Consider the following 24,229-nt stretch of genomic DNA (forward strand, 5'->3'; position numbering starts at 1 on the left):
TTCCTTCCTTCTTCTTCTACTATGTTGACCTCCTGCTTCTATGTGGAGTCCCTTCTCTATTTTTCTATTTTCCCCTACAAATCACCTCTATCATACTATTCCTCCCTCAACATCCCCTATTGCCCCTTTATACTTCCTTGGTTTCTGCAGGTACTCTATATTGTATACCCGCATCTGAAGATCTAGAGCTAGAAACCACAAATGCAATAGAACATGCAGCATTTGTGTTTCTGGTTCTGGGTTTGCTCACTCAACATCATGTTTTCTAGGTCCATCCATTTACATGTAACTTTCATAATTTCATTTTTATTTATAGCTGAATAGTATACCATAGTGTATGTGTACCACATTTTCGTTATTCATAGCTATTGCTGTTAATCAAAGAAGTTTCTCTCTACAGCAGATGAATATGATGGATCTAGTTCCTTGGATACATCTGCAGCATAACTTCTGCATCTAGGTCCCAGGGGACATCGCAAAAAGAAGACTGAAAGATTGTAAGAGCCAGAATACCGGGAAGTCTGCTGTGTGACTGAGTTTCAGAAACAGCTGCAGAAACAAGTCCTGAACAATGACAATGTCAATAGATGTGCTAAAGTGGAATGGAGAAAATTTCACAGGTTCTCACCCATAGACAAAGAACTGCAGGTAAGAACAGTCAGTGAGAGAGGGGGAATTAGTCTCTCCAAGGGATGAGCCCTCTGACTGATTATCCAACAATCATCATGGATAACACACACACACACACACTCAAAATGAACTCAACATGTTGTCCGGGGGGGGCCTGCAACAATAATCAAAGTAAAAAAAAGGCTATCAATTTGAGAGGAGAGGCTTAGAGGGAGGACACATGGGGGTGCTGGAGGATAGAAAGAGGAGTAGGAAAGTGACATAATTTTATTTCAAGTTTAAAAAATGTCTCATTCCGACTGAGTGTCACATGATAAATATCACAGAACAGGACAAGGCCAGATTCACCTGCACTCTGGACTTCCTGCTATCTGGGCACTGTGACTGTAGTCTATGTAACTGCTTTTGTCTCTACAGTTTCAGATGGCTTTTGGGGACCTATTCCTCATGCTGGGTTGCCTTGACCAACTTTAATGCTAGGGGAGCAGAGTGGAGGTGGGGGAGGGAATGGCAGGAGAGGAAAGAGAGGAAACTGTGGTTGGTATGTAAAATAAGTAAACAAATTTAAAAAAACACATAAAACCCCACAACAGTTTCTTTTTTTTCTTTTAAAAGCAACCAATTAAAAATTTTGTAAAGCTGAAATAGACAAGGAAGAAACAAATACTTCTATTTAGGACTAGCTCTATTTAAATTGTATTTCTGATATCAAGCACCCAATAATGCTAAAATATATAAAAATAGAATATAAAAGTCCTTGCTAATTCCATTTGCCTCAGAGAACTAGTGTTAATATTATGTTATAGATTTTTTCCTCTCAAAATGTAATATCCTTTGTTTTTTAAAACATTGAAAATAGACAAGTACAACAATCCACTCATGATATTATCACATCACATTACAGTCTTGCTTAGTGTTTTTCCTGTCTATTTTCTAGAACTATTATTTCCCTTCCTGTATGTAGTGGTATATATACAATGTTATACAACAATTTGCATTTCACATTATAAGTGATTTCTAGGTTATTGCACAGCCATTTTTCTGAGCCTGTATAAAATATATGATGGTGTATTGGCAATAAATCTTCTATTATTTGCTGCTCCTTTTAAAAAATGCTGTCACAAATATTTTTAATTTCATGTTTTGTTTAAATATTTTAGATAAGTCTCTTAAACACAAGGCATAAACTGTACCTTGTATTCACTTACAGTCAACTTCAGTCTTGGGTAGATTGTATGCATCATGCAAAGTTTACTAAATAGACAGAAATGGTTGGGTTATATGGGATGAATATTATTGACATTCTATTCCTCCCAAAGTTTATTTTGAAATTGATAGGTATAGTGGTGATTCATTTAATTATAATAAAAATTCAGAAAGATGTTTGGAAAAACTAAGGTTCAGGACTGGAATACAGAATCATATTGTTTGGTAGCTACTTAGCTAATAGAAGACTTGGAGGACATTGGGACTGGCCCTTTTGTGGCAATCAACAGCCAGTAAATCCAGGACAAACTGCAGACTAATTACTGATCAAAACATTAGGACCCATGTCTGCTATGGCCCTGGAAGAGATGTGACATTCTGAACTGCCACGGTAATTAATAGACAACTATTTTAATCTGGTGCCAGAACCCTTAAACTTTACAAGATTACAGCAAGAGCATTTCTGAGAAAGAATAAGAACACAGCACAACCTCTTCCTAGAAGGATCAAGCTAATGAGGCCTGCCAAGCCCTCTGGACAGCAGAGAGTCCCTCCAGCAAAGCTACTTGTTCCTGGAGATATGTAGAAATAATATAAAGTCTGCTGAAAATGTAGATTGATACAAGGGTTCCTGATAGTATGCTGTAGCTGTTTTCTTCACTATGCTTTTTGCATCCTCTCTTAATTTTGTTTGAAGATAACAAAAATCGAGGAGTAGAGATGAGTCCATAGTAAGAAGCCAGAGACAATGTGGCTTGTCCAGTGGAGCCATTTTCCAGAATTTACATCCCTTGATGCTAACCATATGTTCAGTTTGGTTATACTAACTCACATGCTCACATTTAAAGTTCTAATTAAAAGAATTGAAAAGGCATTTCCTTCAAGTCTTGTTGTTGAACAAAATGAGTTGTGTGATTTTAGCAGAACTGGCCAAAATAGTTTGTGCACACTCCACTGATGTACACACAGAGCTGGCCATGTAGTAGTCCAAACACTTTATATGAGCTTTGTTATTAAAATCCCTTGGACCCATTTGGTACCTGTAGGCTAGAACATGCATCTTTACCAAGCATCCTGTTTTGTTTTAAAATGTATCTCAAAAAGAAAAAGAAGGATTTGGCCAAATCCCAATTTCTGAATTCTAATTTCTGAATTCTAGGGGTAAAACCTTAATGCAGAAATAGATTCACCATATAAGAAATCAAGTTAAAACCAGTTCATTTTAGATTAACTTTGGTCATAATCTAATGCCTGGTGTTTCTATGAAACAAGGGGACCTTTGAGTAGAGAGGAATCATAGAGATGAATTCTATATTAAGATGCGGAAGCAGGCAGAGATTTGAGTGATGAAACTAAAAGCAAAGAAATACTCCAACTGCTGGGAAACTAGGAAGAGGTGAAGAAGGAATTTGTGCTAGAGCCTTCAGAAATGTCTGTCTGTAACACCTCAGTTTAGAACTCCTAGCTTCTAAGCATGTCATCTTGGTTGCAGTATTTTATCCTAACAGAACTAGGAAACCAATCTACAGCTCAAAACAAAACTTCTGCATGTTTAAATTTGAGAGCCACTAGCAGATTGAGTAAACTTAGTTCTGACTTGTCTGATTACCAGTTTAAAGCAGTTAAGTGGGAAACAACCAAGTAAGTGGCATGTCTAGGGGGTAATGACTATGTGGTAAGTTTGGATCAACACTGAAAGCTACAATTAAGTACATACTAGTTGTGATCCTAACTTTCAAATGAAAATAGACACAGTCTCCGCATGTTTCATATGAAACTGGACAAGGAGCAGATAATATTTGAGTGTAAGCTGGCAGTATACTCGGCATTTGATTTCCAACATGACTATATGCCCAGTCAACACCTTGTGGTCCTGTGACCTCCTGAGTCATAGGAACCATTTAGGTAAACACAAATTTCTGACTCCCAGAAACTGGGGAATAATGAATGTTGTTTTAAGCCATGAAGTTTTGAAGTAATTAATTATGCAGTGATAGATAACAAACAAAACTATTAAAATTCCTGGGTTTTCATTTTGTTTGGAAGTTCACAGAGACATTGTTTCCATGAAACCTTGCTTAATAGAAAGGGAAAGTTTTACCTCTTATATTTTATGAATTCAATATTTTGATGTTTTGATTAGAGGCTGTTTTGTCTAAAGTCTTCATTTATCCAGTGTTGTAGCTGGTCCAGGTAGGGTTCTCAGATTTGGCAAATCATAAAACAACATATTCAGAGGGGGCATGGCTCAGCAGTCAGTGGCTCTTCTAGAGTACTTGTGTTTGGTTCCTGGCATCCATAAGGCAGTTCACATGCTTCTCTAACTCCAGTTACAGGGGATCTGATATCCTCTCTGACCACTACATACTCCTGCACACATGTGGTATACACACATACATACAAACATATAGACAAAAACTCATGCGTACAAAATAAAAGTAAATCTTTAAAAAATGCAAAATGCTCAGTAATTCTGAATTTCAGAAAACTGTCAGTGATTTGTTACATAATATTTGAGAAGTATTTATGCATAAACAGAACATGACACTAATTTGAAGTTTGAATTTAACTGTGTCCTTTATTATGGCAACTTCATGAGTAGCAGTGCCTGGCAACCCATAGTAAGGGAGTCTGCTAAAAGCTAGGATTCCAATCATTCATTCCAATCAACCCTGTGATGCTGATGAGAATGATGCTTTGCAAACACATGGGTGTGAGTACTTGAAGTTTTAATGTAATAACCATTATGAGCAGCCTTTGAAAGAATCTCAGCCTCCTTAAAGGATAGAAGTGATGTACTTTGGCTCAGTCAATGAATCTCATTCTGCAAATGAAAGTACAGGCTGATAGCATTAATGGAAGGCAGCTGTGGATCCTGACGTTCACACAATAGCAAGAAGGATGGAATAATGTTAGTTTCTGACTTGATTATATTAATGTAATGATTGTAAGTATGACATATTCTAAAGAAGAATAATTTGGGTAGAAAAGATGAATCATTTTAAGAATCTTTTATATTTATGTTTAGTATATGCAGATCAATATGCACTAAAATAATTATGTGAAATACATAAATGTACACAGTAGACACTAAGAAGCCTTTTGCTACCTGGTACTAAGAGACATAAAGCTGGTGTGTGATTGTTCTCTAATTAGAAATGAATGCTTCTTTGCTTATATTTTTGGACTTAGAATGTCTGTGTGGTTTTAGTTGTATAAGTACATTTACATGTATAATTTAAATGGCTTCCTCTTGCTGATAATGGTCTTATGTAGAATATAGTCAGATGGGGGTAATGAATGGAACAAGAAAATAGACTGGGGAAATAAAAAGAAAGGAAAACTCCACAATCACAAAGTTCGAATGATGCCTCCAGAATTTGTTTCTTTGCTAATTTATTATATTTCTGTTAATGTATACTAATACCTCCAGATACTTCTATTTTAGTGATTAAGTAAAATCAATTATTATGATAGAACACTTGCCTAACATACATAAATCTTTAGGTTCAATTCCAGTACCACAAAGAAAATGTATAAAACAAAAAGAGAAAACCTTTGATTGTCATTTCCCTGGTGTGTCATCGGATAAGCATAGTTTTCCTTGCTCCGGAGACATGTTGCCATAATGATTGTGAACAGTAACTGGAAACATAACTATATATTGAGTCTCTTTTCATGGTGAAAGATTGTATTTACATATCTTTGTAATTAAGAGTGGACTAAGCATAATGTATTTTGTAGATACATTTGTTTGCTGTTGCCCCCAGGAAAATGCACTAGGCTAAAATAGAGACTTCCTTTCATTTAATAATAACACAAAAAGGAACATCACCCAATTTTTAACAAAATGTTTTACTTATTTCCACAAACCAAATGCCTAAACGGGCTTAAGGCAAATACAATTTTCCTGCATCTGCCGAGATTAAATGTGGTCATGCCTGCTCTCATCCTGGTTTCTCACTGCAAATTTATGTCTTTCCAGTCCTCACTGACTCTACATTTTTGATGTGGTTACAATAAACATTATATTTATTTTCACAAGATTGCAACCTGTGCTGGATTGTTATATACCAGGTAAATGCAAGCTAAAGTTAACCGAGAGGAGGGAACCCCAACTAAAGAAATGCCTCAATAAGATCCAGCTGTAGGGTATTTTCTTAATTAGTGATTGATGGGGGACAATGCAGCCCATTGTGGGTGGTCTCATCTCTAGGTTGGTGGTTCTGGGTTCTGTAAGAAAGAGGTTGAGCAAGCCACAAGGCCCAAGTCAGTAAACAGCATCCTCTGTGGCCTCTGTGTAAGTTCCTGCCTTCAGGTCCTGACTGCCTTCGATGATGAACATTGCTGTGGAAGTTTAAACCAAATAAACCCTTTCCTCCCCATTGCTTTGGTTATGGTGTATTGTTGCAGTAATAAAACTCGTAACCAAGACAGAACCCATACTATAATATACCAAGGATTGATTATCGAACAAGTAAGAGCCTTGATTCTTGGCATTTAGCATGGGGAAACTCTGAAAGCTTGAGAGTGACTTGTGTAGAAACATGAAAAGAGGGGAATGGAAATTCAGATTTTTCATTTAGAATTCTTGCAGCTGATCCCATCCATTTGGCATGGTGTATCAACCTAAATGTTTTATTAGTTCTGCTGCAGTTGAATTAAAGTCTTATCGCCCTGAGTCAGACCTTGTGATCTGCCCATGATTGTTGAGTGAGTCACAACTCTCAGGGCATATGGGAGGAATGCAGAAGTGGCTGAGAGAAACTACAGACCACCCAGAGTCTAAGAAATAAAGCAGGTACTAAAAGGGCAGGGCATCTAACCTCTGATGAAAACAGAAGCTAAGCAGTTGCTAGCTCTCCCTGCTTTCTGTCACCAGTGTCTGCTTCCTTAATGACTATGTTGGGTTTGCTCTTGTTGGTGTAGACCATGGGGGTTGAACTTTGAAATCTCCAGTTGCCATGGGAAACATTAAAGATCCATAATCCAATGAGTTTACCTTTAATTCTGGGGAAACTTTGCAATCAACGCTTTAAACTCTAGTAATTTATTTCTCTCTTATCGGTACCAAGCTGATGAATTCTAGGAATTGAAGTATAGATTTATTTGAGTTAAATTCTGTGTAGTACTGTAACCTCCTGTATCTACATCACCTAAGGATACAAGTCTCAATTTGAAGATAAAGTTACAGAAAAATATGATTTTGGTTTTCTTCCCCTAACTATATTTATCACCAACACACTTGTCCCGATTTCTTCCCCACAACAGACACAGACCCACTGCTGGTTCCACAGACCCATCTGCTGAAGAGCTGGAAAACATTATCTTACTGGCATACAATACAGAAGTTACATTTTGTGTGATTTTGTTTTGACAAATATTTTTATTCCTTCTTTTCCTTTTCCTTTCATCCATTCTTCTCTTTGTAGTGTCTTACTATGTAGCCCCAGTGGGCTTTGAATTTGTCACCATATGCCTGAGTGCTAGGGTTATAAGTGTGGCCACCGTGCCTCACTATACATTTCTTTATTCTAATTATTGTTGATATTTGTATTCAAAATAGAGTCCTAAAGTATCTCTGGTGGAAGACCTTTTGATCTTTTTTTTTCTACTCTGAGCTCACTGTACTGGCCTTTGCAACTTTCTAGATCAGTATTCTTATTTGATGACAATAAAACGTGGCTTTCCTAAACCTTGAATAGTTTTGCATAATAGATGTTTTTTAAATGTGGCATTAAAGTCTCTCTCTTTCTCTCTTTCTTGTTTATGCATATATGCATGTGTGTTTATGTGTTTAGTGTGTACATGTAGGTGTGTCCTGGTGTGCAAAGAGTTTTTGAGGTGTCTTCTATCCCTCTATGCTTTATTACCTTGAGTTAAGGTCCCTCACTAAACATAGAGCTTATAGTTTGCTTAGCTAGGTTGATGGCTATCCAAGCCCTATATGTCTTCCTATCTACTCAGCACTTGGGTAGCAGGTGTATACAGTCTAGTATGGCTTTTTAGAAGGGTAGCGGGGACCCAAACTCAGCTATGCATGATTGTGTAGTAAGTATGCTTACCCAATGAGTCATCTCCCAGGCTTGTCTAAAATCTTTCTGCCCAATCAAAGGATTAATGGATAAGTTGAGGTTCTATTGACCATTTCAATAGTTATAGACATTTTTGAATATCATATTAGGTACAAATGTCATGATCTGTGTGCTAATATTTAGTGATTCCGAGTTATAAGAATTAGGCAAGTATATTACAGATGAGGACAATAAAGGGTGTGTTGATAGGATTCCTGGCTAACATTAACATAAAGATTGAAAGGGGGCCTGGGTTATTTCTGGATCTCTACGAACATAGATTTTTGCTGCTAAACAGCTATGACACTTCTCTTGTATATTGTATTATTCTGAGTGTTGTATCCCTATTCAGGTAAAGACTCCACCTTCTGATTGTCACCAAGAGTGTGTCTTTAGTATCTGTTGAAAATAAACTTTTACCTGCATAAGAAGGACAACTATCTCTGTACTTTTTGTTTATGTGAGAACACATAGAGAGTCTGTGTGTGTGTGTGCAAACTGAAGTTTCTGTTCCACCAGCCCTTTAGTAACAAACAAATACACAGATGCTTCTGGTAATTATAAACTGTTTGGCAATTTTCTTGGGTTTCTTATTTGCTAGTTCTCTCATAATTATTAACCCATATCTATTAATCTATGTATCTCCAGTATTGGCTTACTGGAGAATGGCTCAGTGTCCTGCCTTCCCAGTAGCTAAGTGAAGTCTTTCTCTGGACCTACTCTATGCATTCCTCTTCTCAGAATACTCCTAGTCTTGTAATCCCGCCTATACTTTCTGCCTGGCTACTGACCAGTCAGCATTTATTCATCAACCAATAAGAGAAACATATTCACAGCATGCAGAAGGACAATCCCCATTGTGTGTGTGTGTGTGTGTGTGTGTGTGTGTGTGTGTGTGTATAACAATTTCTTATCTCAGCTTGTGTTCTAAGCACACACATTAGAACCATGCTAAATATTGGTTCTGATTCTGGAGTGATTTCTTTTGTATAACCATCTACTAACCTCAAACTCACTTTGTTGAAGGCTAACTCTCAAAATATCAGCTCTACTTATAGATGAGAAAAATGAAATCTGGAATTCCTTGTGGGTTTCATTTGGGGCAGAACTATTACAAGGGGCTAATCAACACTCTGGTGGCCTCTGTAGCAAAATGAATTCCTGACATAGGCCAGCCCTGTGACTTTAGAAGCAATTCATTATTTTCCTCAGATAATGTCTCAAACATTTACACAGTGTTTCAGTCAGTAATGAAAAGCAAGTTAGATTGAAGAAATGTGTGGAAATAACCATTTATGAAGTACTGCTTTGATATATTTTAATAGCAGATAGGATATAAAATTCAGGAAAATGCTTTAGGACCTGCAAATATACATATTTAGAGAAAATAAATTAATAAATAGCTCAAGTACAATGTTTAAGACTAAGTTTAGTGGACTAAATGGAAGGAGGTTAGAAGAAATTCTGTACCAGCACAGTCAGAAAATACATCTTGTATTGTAAAAACATTATAATGTAAGTTTTATAAAGAAAAAAAGGAAATTGCAAAATGCCAGTTGTGTTTTCCCCACTGTGTTCTCTTCTCAGAACTTTGTGCTTCAGTGATTTCTCATTTTATTAAAGATTAGATATACATTTCCTTGTATGTATGTATACATTAAACATATATGTACACATAATATCACATAGGTTTTATACAATCAACATGCAATTACATGTATGTATATATGTAACTCCTTCTAAGACAGAGCAATTTAACCCATGAAGATGGGAATAAAGGAGATAAAGAAATCATTAAATTATTCTATATACAATTTTATGTTATTTTGTTATTTGTTTTAGAATTTTAACTATATTTATCTATTTATTTATTTGTGTATATATATGTGTGTGTGGGTGTGGGTGTGTGTAAACATGTGAATATGTCATGGCACATATGTGGAGAATAGAGGACAGCTCACAAGAGTCACTTCTCTCCTGCTGTGTGGGATCTAGGGACTAAGGCTGTCAATGCCTTTTTATACACTGAGTGACCTTTCAGGCCTTACATCATTTTTAGCACAAAGCTTAAAGACATGGGAGGTAGGGAGGATGGTGGAGAGAGAGGGGAGAAGTGAGTGACTGCAAGGATGGCAGACTCTTCTAGAAAATGTCAGAGCAAAGATATGTGTGGGTCAACAATCTCTGTAGCCTTTGTCTTGTTTTTCTCTTGTATATCATATCTAGATGCAACAACAAATCTTGTCAATTCTCTCTTCAAATATGTTTGGGGTTGAACAACTTTCACACTATCCTGCCTTGGTACTGGATCAAGGCATTACCATCTATAATGGCAACAACATTTCAAATCTGGCTCTTGGCCCTACCTTCTTACAACTAACTTATTATCAACATAGCAGTGGTCAGGAAGACTGGTTGAAAATCTATTAAATCAGCCCATCCTTTCCTCATAAACACTGTTTTAGTGGCTTCTCATTCTAAACTCAGACCTCAAGTCTTCTGTAAAGTCCTAACGTCATTCTCATGTTGACTAAAATCTCGTGAGCTTCAAAGCAACACTGATTGTGAGATAGCAAGATGGCGCAGTGGGTAAGAGTGCCCAGCTTGATGATATGAGTTCAATCCCCAGGACCCCATGATGGAAAAAAAAGAACCTGCAACTTGTTTTACGATATTCATGTACACACATTCACACACACACAACACACACTAACACACACAAACACATGTGTAGGACCACATGCACTCATGTGTGCACACATACACACTGAAAGGGGAAAAGGTGGAAAGACTGACTAATGTTGGTGTATGATTCACAAAACCTTCTATTTTTATTCTTGGATTATGACATCTGCTGAAAACTCTCCAGGTGATTCCGTTACACACCCAGGGAAACATAATAATCCTGTCAGCCACTGTCTGCCCAGTTTCCTTTCTTCCTCTTTTTACCGTTCCTTCCTCTGTACCTTTCCCTCCTCTTTCTTTTCCCCCTCCTTCAGTATACTCTGGATTCCTGATTCTTGCTCATACACCGCAGCTACAAGCCTGCCACAGTCTTTGAGCCAGCAGATGCTCTTTCCAAGTATTTAGATTGGAGTATGGTGAACCTCTTTCAGGTCTTTAGGATGACAAGTACCTTCACATAAGGATGTCAAGAAAATTATGAGGGGCAGGGCTTTGATCGGCCTCATCATTTTTTTTATGAGTCAAGCTTTTCAAGATTGACCAGATTGCATTTCTCACATAAAATGATGCCATATGATAATTTAACCTTTATCTTGGAAGCTGAAGCTGCAAGGTAACTAGTCTAAACAGCTGCTGATAGAGTCAGAGGTAACATAGATGAGCTTTCTGTGGATGTTCTCAGAGATGTCTTATCTAGCAAAAGTCATCTGAAGATGGAATTAACTTCCCAAACACATGTACACAGGAGGGATGCATATAGACACTTTGATAATGTCTGGGTTCTTCCCTAGCACAAATACATGATTATATTGTTTTAAAATTAACACTAACACAGAAACATAAGTACTGGTTATATAAAAATACTCAAGGAATGGCTTGGATGGGTTTAGCTACTTAATTCTCTGTATTCCAATAGATACCCCTAATTTTCTCAACTAATTACACAGTGTAAATAAATTGCACACCATTCTTGTGCAATGGAGGTTTGGAGCCCTTTGGCCTCACTCTTCAAAACATATTACGACCCTCAGAAGACCCCCCATATAAACTTTGGAGACTTGATTTAATGCATAACATCATCTCTGTAATTAGGATGGTGTGGTTTATTCATATGGGTTAAAAATAATCATTTAAAAATGCACATAACCCTTGGGAAAGATCCACTTTAAGCCGGATGGATGGCTCATGTATATTTCAACAGGAGAGTTCTTAAAGTGCTTGGTACCTAATGGAAGCTCAACAAGTCTTTGCAGAATGAGTAAATCGATGTAGTAAGTGGATAGGTTTCTTTGGGGGGGGCTGGGGTCTGTAGATGTGGGCCCCACACTCAGAGGCCTGGCCTGTATCTGTGATTATATCTTAGAAGATAGCAGAAAAAGTGAGGTCTGAACAGTAGAGTGGCCTGGAGGGATTGCTGCATGCCCAGCAATCAGAAATCTTTGTATTCGTAAACATGACTGTAACTGTGTGTAGATAAGCTCAGAAAAACCCACAAAAGACCTCACTTGATATTCAGTGGGTACAGAGACCAGCACAGCTCACAGGAATATCGCTCACACACCATCCCTCCAGAACTGCTCGTTTTCTTCTGTTTCCCTACTTGAGGCATTGCTAGACACTGAGAAACACAAAGCACAACTGTAGGTTCCCTCCTACTCCAGGCCTCTGCTGTGGGAAGGGAGAAGCTTCAGCTTTAATTCGGGTCTGGACTTTTGATTTATTACTGAAATAAAATGTTTTGTGATTTAAAGTAACTCTAGGACTTTTTTATTACCTAAGAGTGCCCAGAAAAAGTAATGGGGCTGTGCAAATGCTCAACTGGAGGCAATGGCAGTGCTAACCCAAGAGAATAAATTCGAAGAGACAGTGCGAAATAAAAATGAAGTTGTTTATAATTCTACCCTGTGAGTCATGCTTGTTCCATGTGTCTACTTCACAGCCTGCTCTGATTAGTATGATATCGATTCTCATGTCAGCCTGAAAATATTTCTGTAGCAACTCAGCCACAAATTTAGTTGGTGCTGAAATTTGTAGTGAGCTTTATTTTAAGTCAGCAAGAATTTATTAAACTGGGTTAATTTTTTTCTCACCTTTAAATAGAGAACTCATCTGGTCATCTTTGCCTGGGATGGTCGAAGTTTGTGATTAACCAATACTTGTTAGTAGAGACAGTTCTACCAGCACTGGGCTCAAAGCCCCTGTTTTTTCTTTTCTTTCTTTCTTTTCTTTTTTCTTTCTTTCTTTTTTTTTGTAGTCATATGGTCACATAAAGAACAGCTCATGCTGCTTCGACCTGTGGGGTTTTAAAGCCACCAAGGGACTGCTTTTAATAGACTATATTTTTTCTTGATAGAGCTATACCAGTGCATAGACAAAACTGTGACTTTCCTAGGAAAAATGAGGACTTCAGTCTTCGAAAAATAATTGCTCTCTTGAAATTTAGGGCAGAATACTATTACATTTGTTTGCATTTGTTTGTAGCAGATACAGTTTCAGTACTGAATAGTTGTCATGGAGGCTGGCAAATGGCTCTTCCCTGTCCTCGTGGCTCAGACTTTCCAAAGAGTCTTGATGTATTGAGATCTGCAGTCCTCTGAGCTGGAAGATAAGGGCTGTCTTGTGTTTCTTTTATTTTTCAGACAGCAGCCAGGCATGGCGCTCTGCACACAATACGTGTCAAAGAAAGCTATTGACTGAATGTCTGGCTGTTTCCGTCATTTAGAATGCATATCGCTGCCTATTGTTCACATTTGAAACCAAGCAGCATTAATACTGAGGTTGTGTGGTTTGTGCATTCTGTTCACAGCTCTCGCCTCATTTAGACTAATTACTAGGCAGAACGTTCTTTCTATTTTGACAGTTAAGATGGAAGAAATTGAAATTTCCAAAAAAAAAAAAGTGTAAAGGATACACTCACAAGAAGAATGTTCAGGCCAGTTGAAAGTTATTTCAAATCCTAGCAACCAATGCCTTTAGCTTTAAGTTTCCCATTTTGCTAAAGCATAAAGCATAAATTAAGTGGCTCCCTGTTTTCCTCCAGAAGATCACAAAACAATCATTTTACATTGAATGTGATTCTTTACTTTTGCGTGTAAATATTCTTATAAACATTTTTATCTAGGTGTGAATAAGAATATGTAATCACCCCCTTTCTCATTTCTGGAAGTGAATTTTCTTCTGTCCTCTGCATGGATGAACAGAGAATGGGCATGTGAAGATTGGGTATGTAAGGCTATTTATCTGTCTGCTGAAAGATCAGTAACACTAAACAGTTCTCACCTTTGTTAGACTCAGAAACAGGAGTAACCTTGGGAAAAGCTGAGAAAGCTGCCTTTGATATCCACCCATCTTTATTTTCTTAAAATCCATTGTCTGTCTCCATCTAGAACAAGATGTTCAACCTTTGGCTACCTTTATATGACCAAACACAAACTCATTGCAGGCATACACTTCCGTTTCCTCCCAGGAAAGATCTGTCTTCCAGGCTTCTCTCACCTCCTTTCCCTGGGTTCTGAGTTGCTTTCATGTGTCCAGCCTCCAAGGCATTCTTGGTATCTAACTTGGTATCTATCAAAGTTAATCATGCCCTTCCAAAGACTTACAAAAGAGATGCATCAAGTGCACACTGAAGGTACGTAAATCAAGCATGAGAAAAGTTTGGACGATTGAGGAAGATAATGAGAGTTAAAGGACCAACTGATGATAGGAGAACGTGTTTCCCATTGCATTAGTCAGTTGTGACTGCTATAACAAAAGAGTAAACAGAAATTTATCTCACTGTCCTGGAAGCCTGAAGTCAGAATCACGGATCTACTGGGGCTTTGCAAAGGTGACCACTTTCTATCTTTCACTTCCCCCTATCTTGTTGGGGGTGAGTTGAGTCTAAAACTTAAATATTTGCTAAATTTCTGCGGTATAACCATGCAATTCATCTAAAAATTTGGTGGAGAAATAATTATCTGTCCCAGCAATTTTAGGAAGAATTGAAAAAACTATGTTTGATTTGTTTAGAACTGGCATTTATGTATGACAGACTTCAAGGATGATCCAAGAAACTTTCAAGAATAATTGATGATATTCATTATTTGTTCTTCATTTTTGAGAGTTTCATGTATATAAAAAATGTATTGTGGTCATAGTCACCCCATTACCTTCTGTGACCCCTTTCTTTTTCCTTTGAACTTCTTCTTGTCATCTAATTTCTTCCCAATGGCTATACCATTAGAGAAAATGACACTCCCCTTCAGCACCCATTAATAGTTATTACCTGTCCAGGAAGGGGTAGGCTTCATGGACACCTCCTCTATCCATGGTAGAAAGTTAGAATATCCAATCTTGTGTGAGTCCACAGTTACAATACCAATGTATCTGTATGGTAATATTCCACAACATTCTTCCCATCTTCTGTCTCTTAAACTCATTCTTCTCTCTTTTCTGTGGTGTTCTCTGGGCTTGTGCGGTGTGAGGAACAAATGTTACATTTAAGACTGAGAGTGCTCGTTGGTCACTTATTTTTGGCACTCTAACCAGACATAGGTCTCTGCATTGTTGCCTTGGGAATAATCTTTGGAATTGAATAAACTGATACACTTGCATGCACTGGGTTGAATAGTGCAACTAAAGTTGTTTGGTAACTTGGGATCATAAACACTTGTCAGAGTATATTGAATAAAGAGACCAAGAAGGACTGATAGCATGCATAGTCAGAGTTCTACCCAGACCACAGATAATAAACTCATTTTTATACATGAACTTCTGATGTAAAATGCTTTAATAACTTGCATATAAAAATAACATGACTCCATCTGACTTGTTTATTAATTCAAGGATATTTGTTAATGCTTCATCAGGATTCTTGATGAGCTAGTGTAGTGGGAAGGGTGTTTTCAGATGCACTTCTCTAGAAGAGTGTTCACATTTTGTCTAAAACTAAGTTTTGAAAGAATTCCCAGGTAGAGGACAGTTAAAAATAAATAATTTAATACTAGTTTAATCCAGCAGTACTTGAATTCTAATTAAGCATTAGCACTGGTCTAGGTTCTAGGGAACATCAAAGGCTAAGACAGACAGATTCTTATTTTTATCGATTTTTCCCAGAATGGTAAGGGATAATAACCAATAGCCATCTATAATAAATACCATGCCAGCAGGCAATAACTCATGCAAACATGACAGAGTATCTAGATTTAGACTGAGTGGTTGGAGGAAAGCATTCAAATTTAATGTGTGCCACAAATGACATGGAGTCAACCATACAGAGAAAGGGAAGTGTATTGCTATGAGAAGTCATATTCAGTGTGAAGGCCTGTGGTATGTATGATTCTCTGTGCTTAAAAACCAGGTACAGAGTGACATGTTTGTCTGATACACCGTGGGGATGGGGGAGTAGACAGGAGCTTGATGGGAGTCCTACTGTGCAGGTGCTGTAAGACAGAATGCCCATTGTTAAGATCAGCAAGCTTTTGCTCAGTAACAAGTAAGAGATGATGGGTTTAAGCTGTAAAAATAGCTGATAACGATTTACACTCCAGCAAGGGCAAAGAAATTAAGACTTCTTTAAAATTAAAATATAAATGGCATGGTAGAAGACAGTGATGGTTCTCAGTAGACAAGCCTAAAACTAGAGAAACTTATCAGTAGCAACACAGAATTAGGAGGCATTGTCAGGATAAGGGTTTTATGGTGATGATATGTTTTCACATGTTGATCTTGCTAGCCGTCTCCTGTGTGCACCACACTAACATTACCTGTGTTGTGTGAAACACAACAGTGGGGAACACGAGACCATGGTTAAGGATTTCAACAATGCCTCTGTGAAGCTCAGCTCGAGCACTCCAGCATCTTTTTTAATCATCTGCAACATGAGAGTGTTCTGGGTGAATTTGCTGAATATGTATTATATGTAATCTGCATTTTATGTGTAGTATATGTGACACATGATATAAATTCATGTCATTGTTTTTAAATTTAATCCTTTCATCTAAACCTCATGTTGTCTCTGCATAAAATTAAAGAATTCCTTTGAGAAATGCAAATCATAAATACATGGTTGAATCCACCCCAAAAGAATGGCTTGATAAAATAATAATCCCAAACAACAAAACACCCATTCAGCTGTTAGTTTAGAGACTGTATTAGTTTTGCTTTGTCAGTAGTACCTGCTGCTGTGACAAATAGCTGGTAGGAACAATTAGAACAAAGACAGGTTCATTTTATATCAGCTTCTGAGGGTTTATTCCATGGTCACTTGGTCTTGTTGCTCTGGGCCTGTGGTGAGGCATCGCATCATGCAGAGGGTGGAGGGGATCCCTTCATGGCAGCAAGTGATCCAGGAAGCAGGGAAGCAGGGAAGCAGGGAAGCAGGGTAGGAGAAAGGAGCAAGGGTTAAAGTGTGTCTTTGCAGGGAAGTTACTTCCTTTACTTAGGCCCCAATTGCTACTTTCTTCCACCTCTCAATAATATTATTAATCCATCACATCTGAATCCATCAGGGGATTAGTCCATTGATTAGGTGAGAGCCTTTAAGAACCAATCACTTTCTAATAGTTTATCAGTGAGCAACCAAGCCTTACCATCTGAGTCTTTGGGGAAACATTTCAGATCTAAGTAACTACAGAAGCAATATTCCATATTTCCAAGCCTTCATCATGTAGGCAGGGATTATGAGCTTCATCTTGAAAGTTGTGATTCAGGCATACAGAAGTGCTTATTTTCAAAGATGAAATGCCAAACAGAGCAACCTTGTGTGACTCATTTTAAAATTCTGAGAGAATCGGCTTGCCCATTCAGTGCGCTGCCTGGCAGCTGACCAGAGTCGACATTTGCTGCGCTATGAGGAGGGACGTAGATATGAGACAAGGATGTGAACTGAGGCTATTCCCAGAAAAAAGGAGTGAGTAGTTATTGCAAACATATCCAGTAAGTGCATTTACCAATGAGGCAGGACGTACATACTTTTCTATTCCATCTCAGTAAATAAGACCCATACTTCAAGAGCTAGTTTTCTGGCAGTAACAAGAGAACTTTTAATTAGCATTACAGTTATTTTAAAAGACTTCTATGATGAAACTAACTTTGATCATCTTTTATTTTCAGTTTCAGAGCAAGACAGAGACATTTCAAATAAGAACAGAGTCTCAAAATAGACTATGTGGGTGACTTTGTTGTTGCTGTTTTACTCCTTGTTCAAACTATGGTTTTCACACTATCCACACACTTACCTCTGCGGTATCAGAGCAGTAAGGAATGAGCAGCATGGCTTCAGCATCTTCTAGAAACATAGACGTGTAACTGCAGTGCTGTTGGCAGAGGAGACCCTTTCCCAGGGTATGTAATGATCCCGATCTTCTCTGAAATGGAAGAGTACTTAAATCATACAAGGAGTCGGAGGGAGGAAGGGAGTGAAGGAAGGAGAGGGAGAGAGGAAAAGAGGGAGGGAGAGAGAAGAAAGAGGACAGGAAAAGGGGAGGGGAGAGGAGAACATGAGGGATCAGGAAGGATGAGTTGGGGGAAGAACAGAGGAGGAGATCAAGGGAAGAGATACCTTGATAGAGGGAGCCTTTATGGGCTTAATGAGCAACCTGGCATTAGGGAAATGTTCAGGAATCCACAAGGATGAACCCAACTAAGAATCTAAGCAACAGTGGAGAGGGTACCTTAAATGAACTTCCTCCATAATAAGATTGATGACTACTTTAAATGCTACCATAGAACCTTCATCCAGTAGTTGATAGAAGCAGCAGCAGAGATTCACAGCTAAACACTGAGCAGAACTCCTGGAATCCAGTTGTGGGAGTCATTAGAAAAGGGGTTAACAGGCTGAGCAACCCCACAGAAACAGCTGACCTGACTAGGGGGAGCTCATTGTCCCCAGACTGACAGCTGGGAAATCTCAACCAGGCCCCCTGAAGTGGGTGTCAGTTAGCAGGCCTGGGCATTCTATGAGACCTCTGGTAGTGGAACAGTATTTATCCCTAGTGCATGAATGGACTTTGGGAGCCCATTCCACTTAGAGGGATACTCTCTCAATCTAGACACAAGGGGAGGGCCTAGACCCTGCCCCAAATGATGTGAAGGGGTATGGGATGGGGGTTGGTGGTGGGCATGGGAAGATGGGAGGGACAGGGAACTGGGATTGATATTTAAAATAATATTGTTTCTAATTTAAATTTTTTAAAAAATCTAGGGAAAAAAAAGGGTCAAGATCATGCTGGGGAAATCCACCTAAACAGCTGACCTGAGCAAGTGGGAGCTCAGGGACTCCGGACTGCCAGCTGGGGAACCAGTATGAGACCTAACTAGACCTAACTAGAACATGGATGTCTATAGGGGAGGCTTTGGCAGTTTTTTTGGTCACTGGCAGTGGAACCAGTATTTATGTCTTGTGCTTGAATGGGCTTTTTGAAGCCCATTCCCCATAGAGGGATACTCTCTCAGTCCAGACACATGGGGGAGGGCCTAGACCCTGCCCCAAATGATGTGACAGTCTTTTATGACCCCCTGGGAGGCCTCACCCTCTTGGATGAATGGATGGTGGGTAGGATGGGGAAATGATGAGGGGAATGGGAGAACAACAGGGAGAGGGAACTGGGATTGTTATGCAAAATAAGATTGTTTTAAATTTAATAAATATTTAAAAAGTGACTATAAGAAATACACGAAAAAAATCATAGAAGGAGAGGAAGTTCCAAAGAAATGTGAAAGTGAACATGGCTGTTTTTATTTTTATTTCTAGTTATACTCTTAAATTAATAGGGTTGACTCACAATGATGGGGAACGCAAAGTGTGGACTGTATTTTAAAAAAACTATTCACACTTTCATATAGTTTTAAAAATTTATTGTTTGACTACATTTCAGAAAGGCAGTTATATTAAAAGGCAAAGTGCTGGGCATTGGTGGTGCACGCCTTTAATCCCAGCACTCGGGAGGCAGAGGCAGGCGGATCACCGTGAGTTCGAGACCAGCCTGGTCTACCGAGTGAGTTCCAGGACAGCCTCCAAAGCCACAGGGAAACCCTGTCTTGAAAAACCAAAAAAAAAAAAGGCAAAGAAGTTATGATAAGCAAGTGAAGTAGCTTTTGTTAAATTCCAAACAAATGGCAAGATTTTGGGTCTTTGATTTTTATGTGTCTAGCAGCAACGTTGACCTGTAGCCTTAGAAAAGTTTTTCAGGAAGGCCATCATGTCTGCAAAGCTAATGACAATAGGGCCAGACTCTGGCCTTTCAACTTTAGGGTTTTTTTCTTCACTGAGCACTTAGTCCAGGCCTGTCCTCAGATGATCCTGACTGGCTGGGACTAGAAGGAAGCCACTCTTTTCCAGAGAAATTATGCCGTAAAAATTAGTAGAAGCAAAATATTTAAAACAATAGATTGGATTTAAAGTTATTTGGTTTTTATCTCTGATCATTCCTCCTAAAACTTGCCTGCTTCCTATTAGTCTTCACCACACTCTCTCTCAGTCTGTCTCTCTCTCCCTCCCTTTCCTTGTCCCTCCCTATTTCTCTTTCCCTTCCTCTCTCTCTTTCAATTACTGACAAATGATTTTGCTGGAAGCCTTGATTCATAATATCATGGATTTACCATGAAACTCTGAAGCTCTTTGGTATGAATAGTGGTACAGACAGGCTGAAGCACATGTTCCAAAGTCCATTCCCTACCTCTGTGCATACCTAATTCCCACTTTCCCCTGAAACAGTTGAGAATATGAAAATCTTCTGCTCCTCCCCTTTCCCCTGATTTATTTTTAATTCATAAATTCTTTATTCCAAATCTTCCCTCTTTAAATCACAATTTTAAATTCAACAGAAGGCACACTATCTTCTTCCATGGTATTTCATATGTTCTGATGGCAGACAACATGTGATTTTGGGAGGCTGAGGTACTATTTTGGGCACTGCCTGAAATGAAATGGCAGTTAAAGTTTTTTTCCAGACCCATTTCACAAAGTACATTCTGTGTGAATACTGGAATGCAAACCAGTATTTCCCTCTCATAGGTATGCTATAATAATATCTTTGCAATGAGTCTTTAAGTCCTTTTTAAGTTCTGTTTTCAGACCTGGTGTTCTGATGCCAGGCATAGAATGGTAACTGAAGACCGGGTTCCTGACATTAACGAGTCATGCCCAGAAGGACTCAAGGTAGAAACTGATTAGTATGTGCTATGTATTCAAAAACAATGCTAGCTGTACAAAACACTACCCAGTAAGTATACTGTTCCCGAAAAACAGTGTTAGCTGTACAAAACAAGCCCAGTCAGTACATGTTGGGCATTCAAAACCAATGTCAGCTGTACAAAGTAGAATCTGGACTTGCAAAGGACTTCTGGAAGTTGCATTTTGGTGATAGGGTGGCAGAGGAAAACAGCTGGTGGAGGAGTAGAAGAGGCAGAAGCAGAGTATGAGCAAACGGGGATGGGGAGGAAGGACAAAGCCCAGAGGACAGAAAACGCAAAAGCACCCTGGTTGAAGGCCAGCGAGTAACTAGTGAGGCTTTTGAGTTTCCTCCCCCCTCTGACACAGAGGGGCACGGATGCTACACACCGGGAGGAAGACAGTTTTGATGACTTAAGGGTGTGTCAGGCTTTTAGTGTGGGCTTTATTTTGCAGAGGGAGGGAGTAGTTTAAGTGAATAATGTATGTAAGATTGTGAGACCATCTGATACAGCACGGGCATAGAGCAGTAGCTTTATAGATGACTGTGGTTATTATTTTGGGAGAGTTGTGGTATGCGTGTTTAGAAGAACCTCTTACATATTTTCTTTTACCTTATGTTTCTGTGTATTTTCTCATCCACCAATTGCCAGCATAATCACCAGTCTATAAATATTTCCCCCCCTCACGTCTCAACAAGGAAACTTCTCTTTGCTACATACAGAGGCCACTACAGAAAACCACAACCAATCAAAATGCAGAGTTGTGGAGCTCAGTCCTATTGATTACAGCTATCTAACATGCCACTCCTAAGGCTCAGGGAGCATTGCAGAAGAGAGAGCTGAAAGATTTTAACAATGAGAGGATCAGGGAGTTTGCTGCATAATGGTCTCCTGGTAATGTCAGAAGCTACATCGATAAGTCTCATCAACACGGCTACCTAAACATGAGATGAACAAGGATGATACCAAGGAGCATTCCAGACTCAAATGGCAATAGCCAAGGAAGCCTCAGTCCTCCACAAAAGACTACAGGCAACTAGGAAAGGTGGGACAGGTGGTCTTCCCCAGGGTAAATCACACCAATGCCAAATAGTCAGCTCTGGAAATGTACTTGCAAGTAACATTATACAGACTGAACAGGTTGTATTTAGGAATACATATACATATGATATATATATATATGTGTACATAATAATAATTAGTTGAAAAAGAATGCATGAATTTGAAGGAGAGCAGAGGTGGATATAAAAGACGGTTTGGAAGGAGGAATATTGTAATTAAATTATAATCTCAAAAATTAAAAAGATAGAGGGGGAAAATGAGCAGGTCTTTTTTCTAACATGACTATTCACTTCCTCCTGTCTTTTATCCTGCTATCTATTTCCTAAACTAGATCCATTCTGGCTTTGAAATTAACTATATTGCCTAATCAACAGCTGTTTATCATGGAAGAAAATAATATGAAACATTGACATTCCAGTATGCTAATCTTGTCTGCCACCAATTTACATCCCTCCCAGGTGTTATTTTGTTCTTTCTATGAGAATTCTGCAAGGTAACTGATTAGGAAAACAGAGTTATCAGAGATCACATGTAATAGACAAGTTTGCATGCCTTAGAGGAAAGAAGAATTCCATAGGTGGTGTATAGGGGAGAGACTGGGGACTCTGATAGCGAAGATGTTTATTTTCTGCTTTCATGTTCTCTTTACTCAGTGGAGATCTCGGCTTATTTAGCACTTTGTGTGATTTTTTTAAGAAGTATTTTTATTTATTTTTTTATGTTTCATATTCCTTCTTGTATGCATCAAAACTCAGAGTGAGTAGTGAATTCTGGGTGTCAAGAAAGGATTTGTATTGAACCTGTCTTGACTGAATTTGTCTGCCAGTTGAACAAAAACACACCTAAGTACTGTAATAAATGGTTTTATTGCAGTATGACCTATCCACTGGTAAAGGTTCAACTATGACATTTAGTTTATTTACAGACTTGTGTAATTATTAACACAATGTACTGATCATTTTCATTCACCTTTTTCAATTTTGTTCCAGCCACTTCCATGTAACACAAAAAAATAAATGACCCAGAGACTGATATTGGGATTCAAGCTTCAAGATGAATATCAGAAAAGCAAAGCAGCCAGCTACTAGCTTCTTTCCTCTACCTCAGGCTGAATGGGCTGGTCCTGTCTCAATGAGCTCTCACCTAGTCTCAAACTACTGTCTCTCCTGGGTGGGGCTGGAGAACATGAATATTCCATCTTCTGTGTGGCTAGAGAATGAAAAGCCTCCCTGAGACCTTGCTTCTATCATATACTTCCCTAATGCTGGGATTAGAGGTGTGAGCTGCAATTCTCTTTTAGACTGACTGTTCAGTCTTGTGTAGATGTGGGTGGCCTTGGACTCACAGATAGAGTCTACCTCTTTATCCTGAGTGTGTACCACCACCTCCTAGCTTCTGGCTGCTGGGATTAAAGGTGTGTGCCTGGCTTCTATGGCCAGTAGCTGACTTTATTTTCTGAATCCTCAGGCAAGCTTTAGTAAATCATAAACAATAAATATCTCACCATACTTCCATGTTACCAACTCACCACCCGCCAATCAAACCACAGTAATCACTATCCTTTTCTAGCTATTGATTGGCACATTGTGAGAGTCTCACGTATGGAGTCATGTAGTGTGAACTAAAGGTTCAAGAAGGTATCTTGTTGTAGTAATATCAAAGACATATTTCTTCAAATGTCTATTCCACACTCTGGATATCAGCCAGTAGTAAACATTTGAGCTATATTTATATATCTGCTATGAATAATGTAGCAGCAAAAACTTGAGTATAAGTTTTTGTGTGCACATATGTTTCCATTTATCTTAGGGTTTCCTTTTGACTTGAATTTTTCTGAAGGTCAATGATGCCCAGTAGGTTTTTATGTATTTATGAGCCATTTGTATAGCTTGGTTACAGAATTATCTATTCAGACTTTATCTCCCATTTTTAATTGGAATGTCATTTTACTTCTTAATGTAATTCTTTGAGTATCCTAGATACAAATCAACGCTCAGGGCTGTAACTTTGCAAGTGTTTTTGTCTTGAGTTTCCTTTATACTTCCTTTTAATTTAATTTTATGTTTATTTATCAATTTTTTCATTTATTTTGCATACCAACCACAGCTTTCCTTATCCTCCTCTCTTCAAGGTTGGTCGCCTCACCCCCTGCTTCCCATCCATCCCCCTCCCCTTCCACTATTTCTCATTTCTATTCAGAAAGGGGCAGGCCTCCCATGAGCTTGAACAAGGCATAGGACATCAAGTTGAGGCAGGACAAAGCTCCTCTCCTTGCTTCAAGACTGAACGAGGTAATCCAGCATGGGGAACAGGTTCCCAAAAAAGTTAATGGTGTCCTTTCAAGCATGAAAGTTTTAACTATTGAGAAAGAACAACTTATCTCCTTTCCTTTTTTTTTTTTTCCAAGTTTGTTCCTG

General features: G+C 38.6%; 1 non-coding gene across 1 annotated transcript; it reads right to left on the reverse strand.

Moving 5' to 3' along the window:
* Positions 1-22,536: 22,536 nt before the first annotated feature.
* On the reverse strand, positions 22,537-22,663 carry LOC121140599. The gene has a single exon (XR_005877523.1). It is a non-coding gene; the product is annotated as a small nucleolar RNA SNORA40 (small nucleolar RNA).
* Between the last annotated feature and the right edge of the window lie 1,566 nt (positions 22,664-24,229).

Source organism: Mesocricetus auratus, unplaced genomic scaffold, assembly GCF_017639785.1.
Source record: "Mesocricetus auratus isolate SY011 unplaced genomic scaffold, BCM_Maur_2.0 Super-Scaffold_100004, whole genome shotgun sequence".
Classification (NCBI taxonomy): domain Eukaryota; kingdom Metazoa; phylum Chordata; class Mammalia; order Rodentia; family Cricetidae; genus Mesocricetus; species Mesocricetus auratus.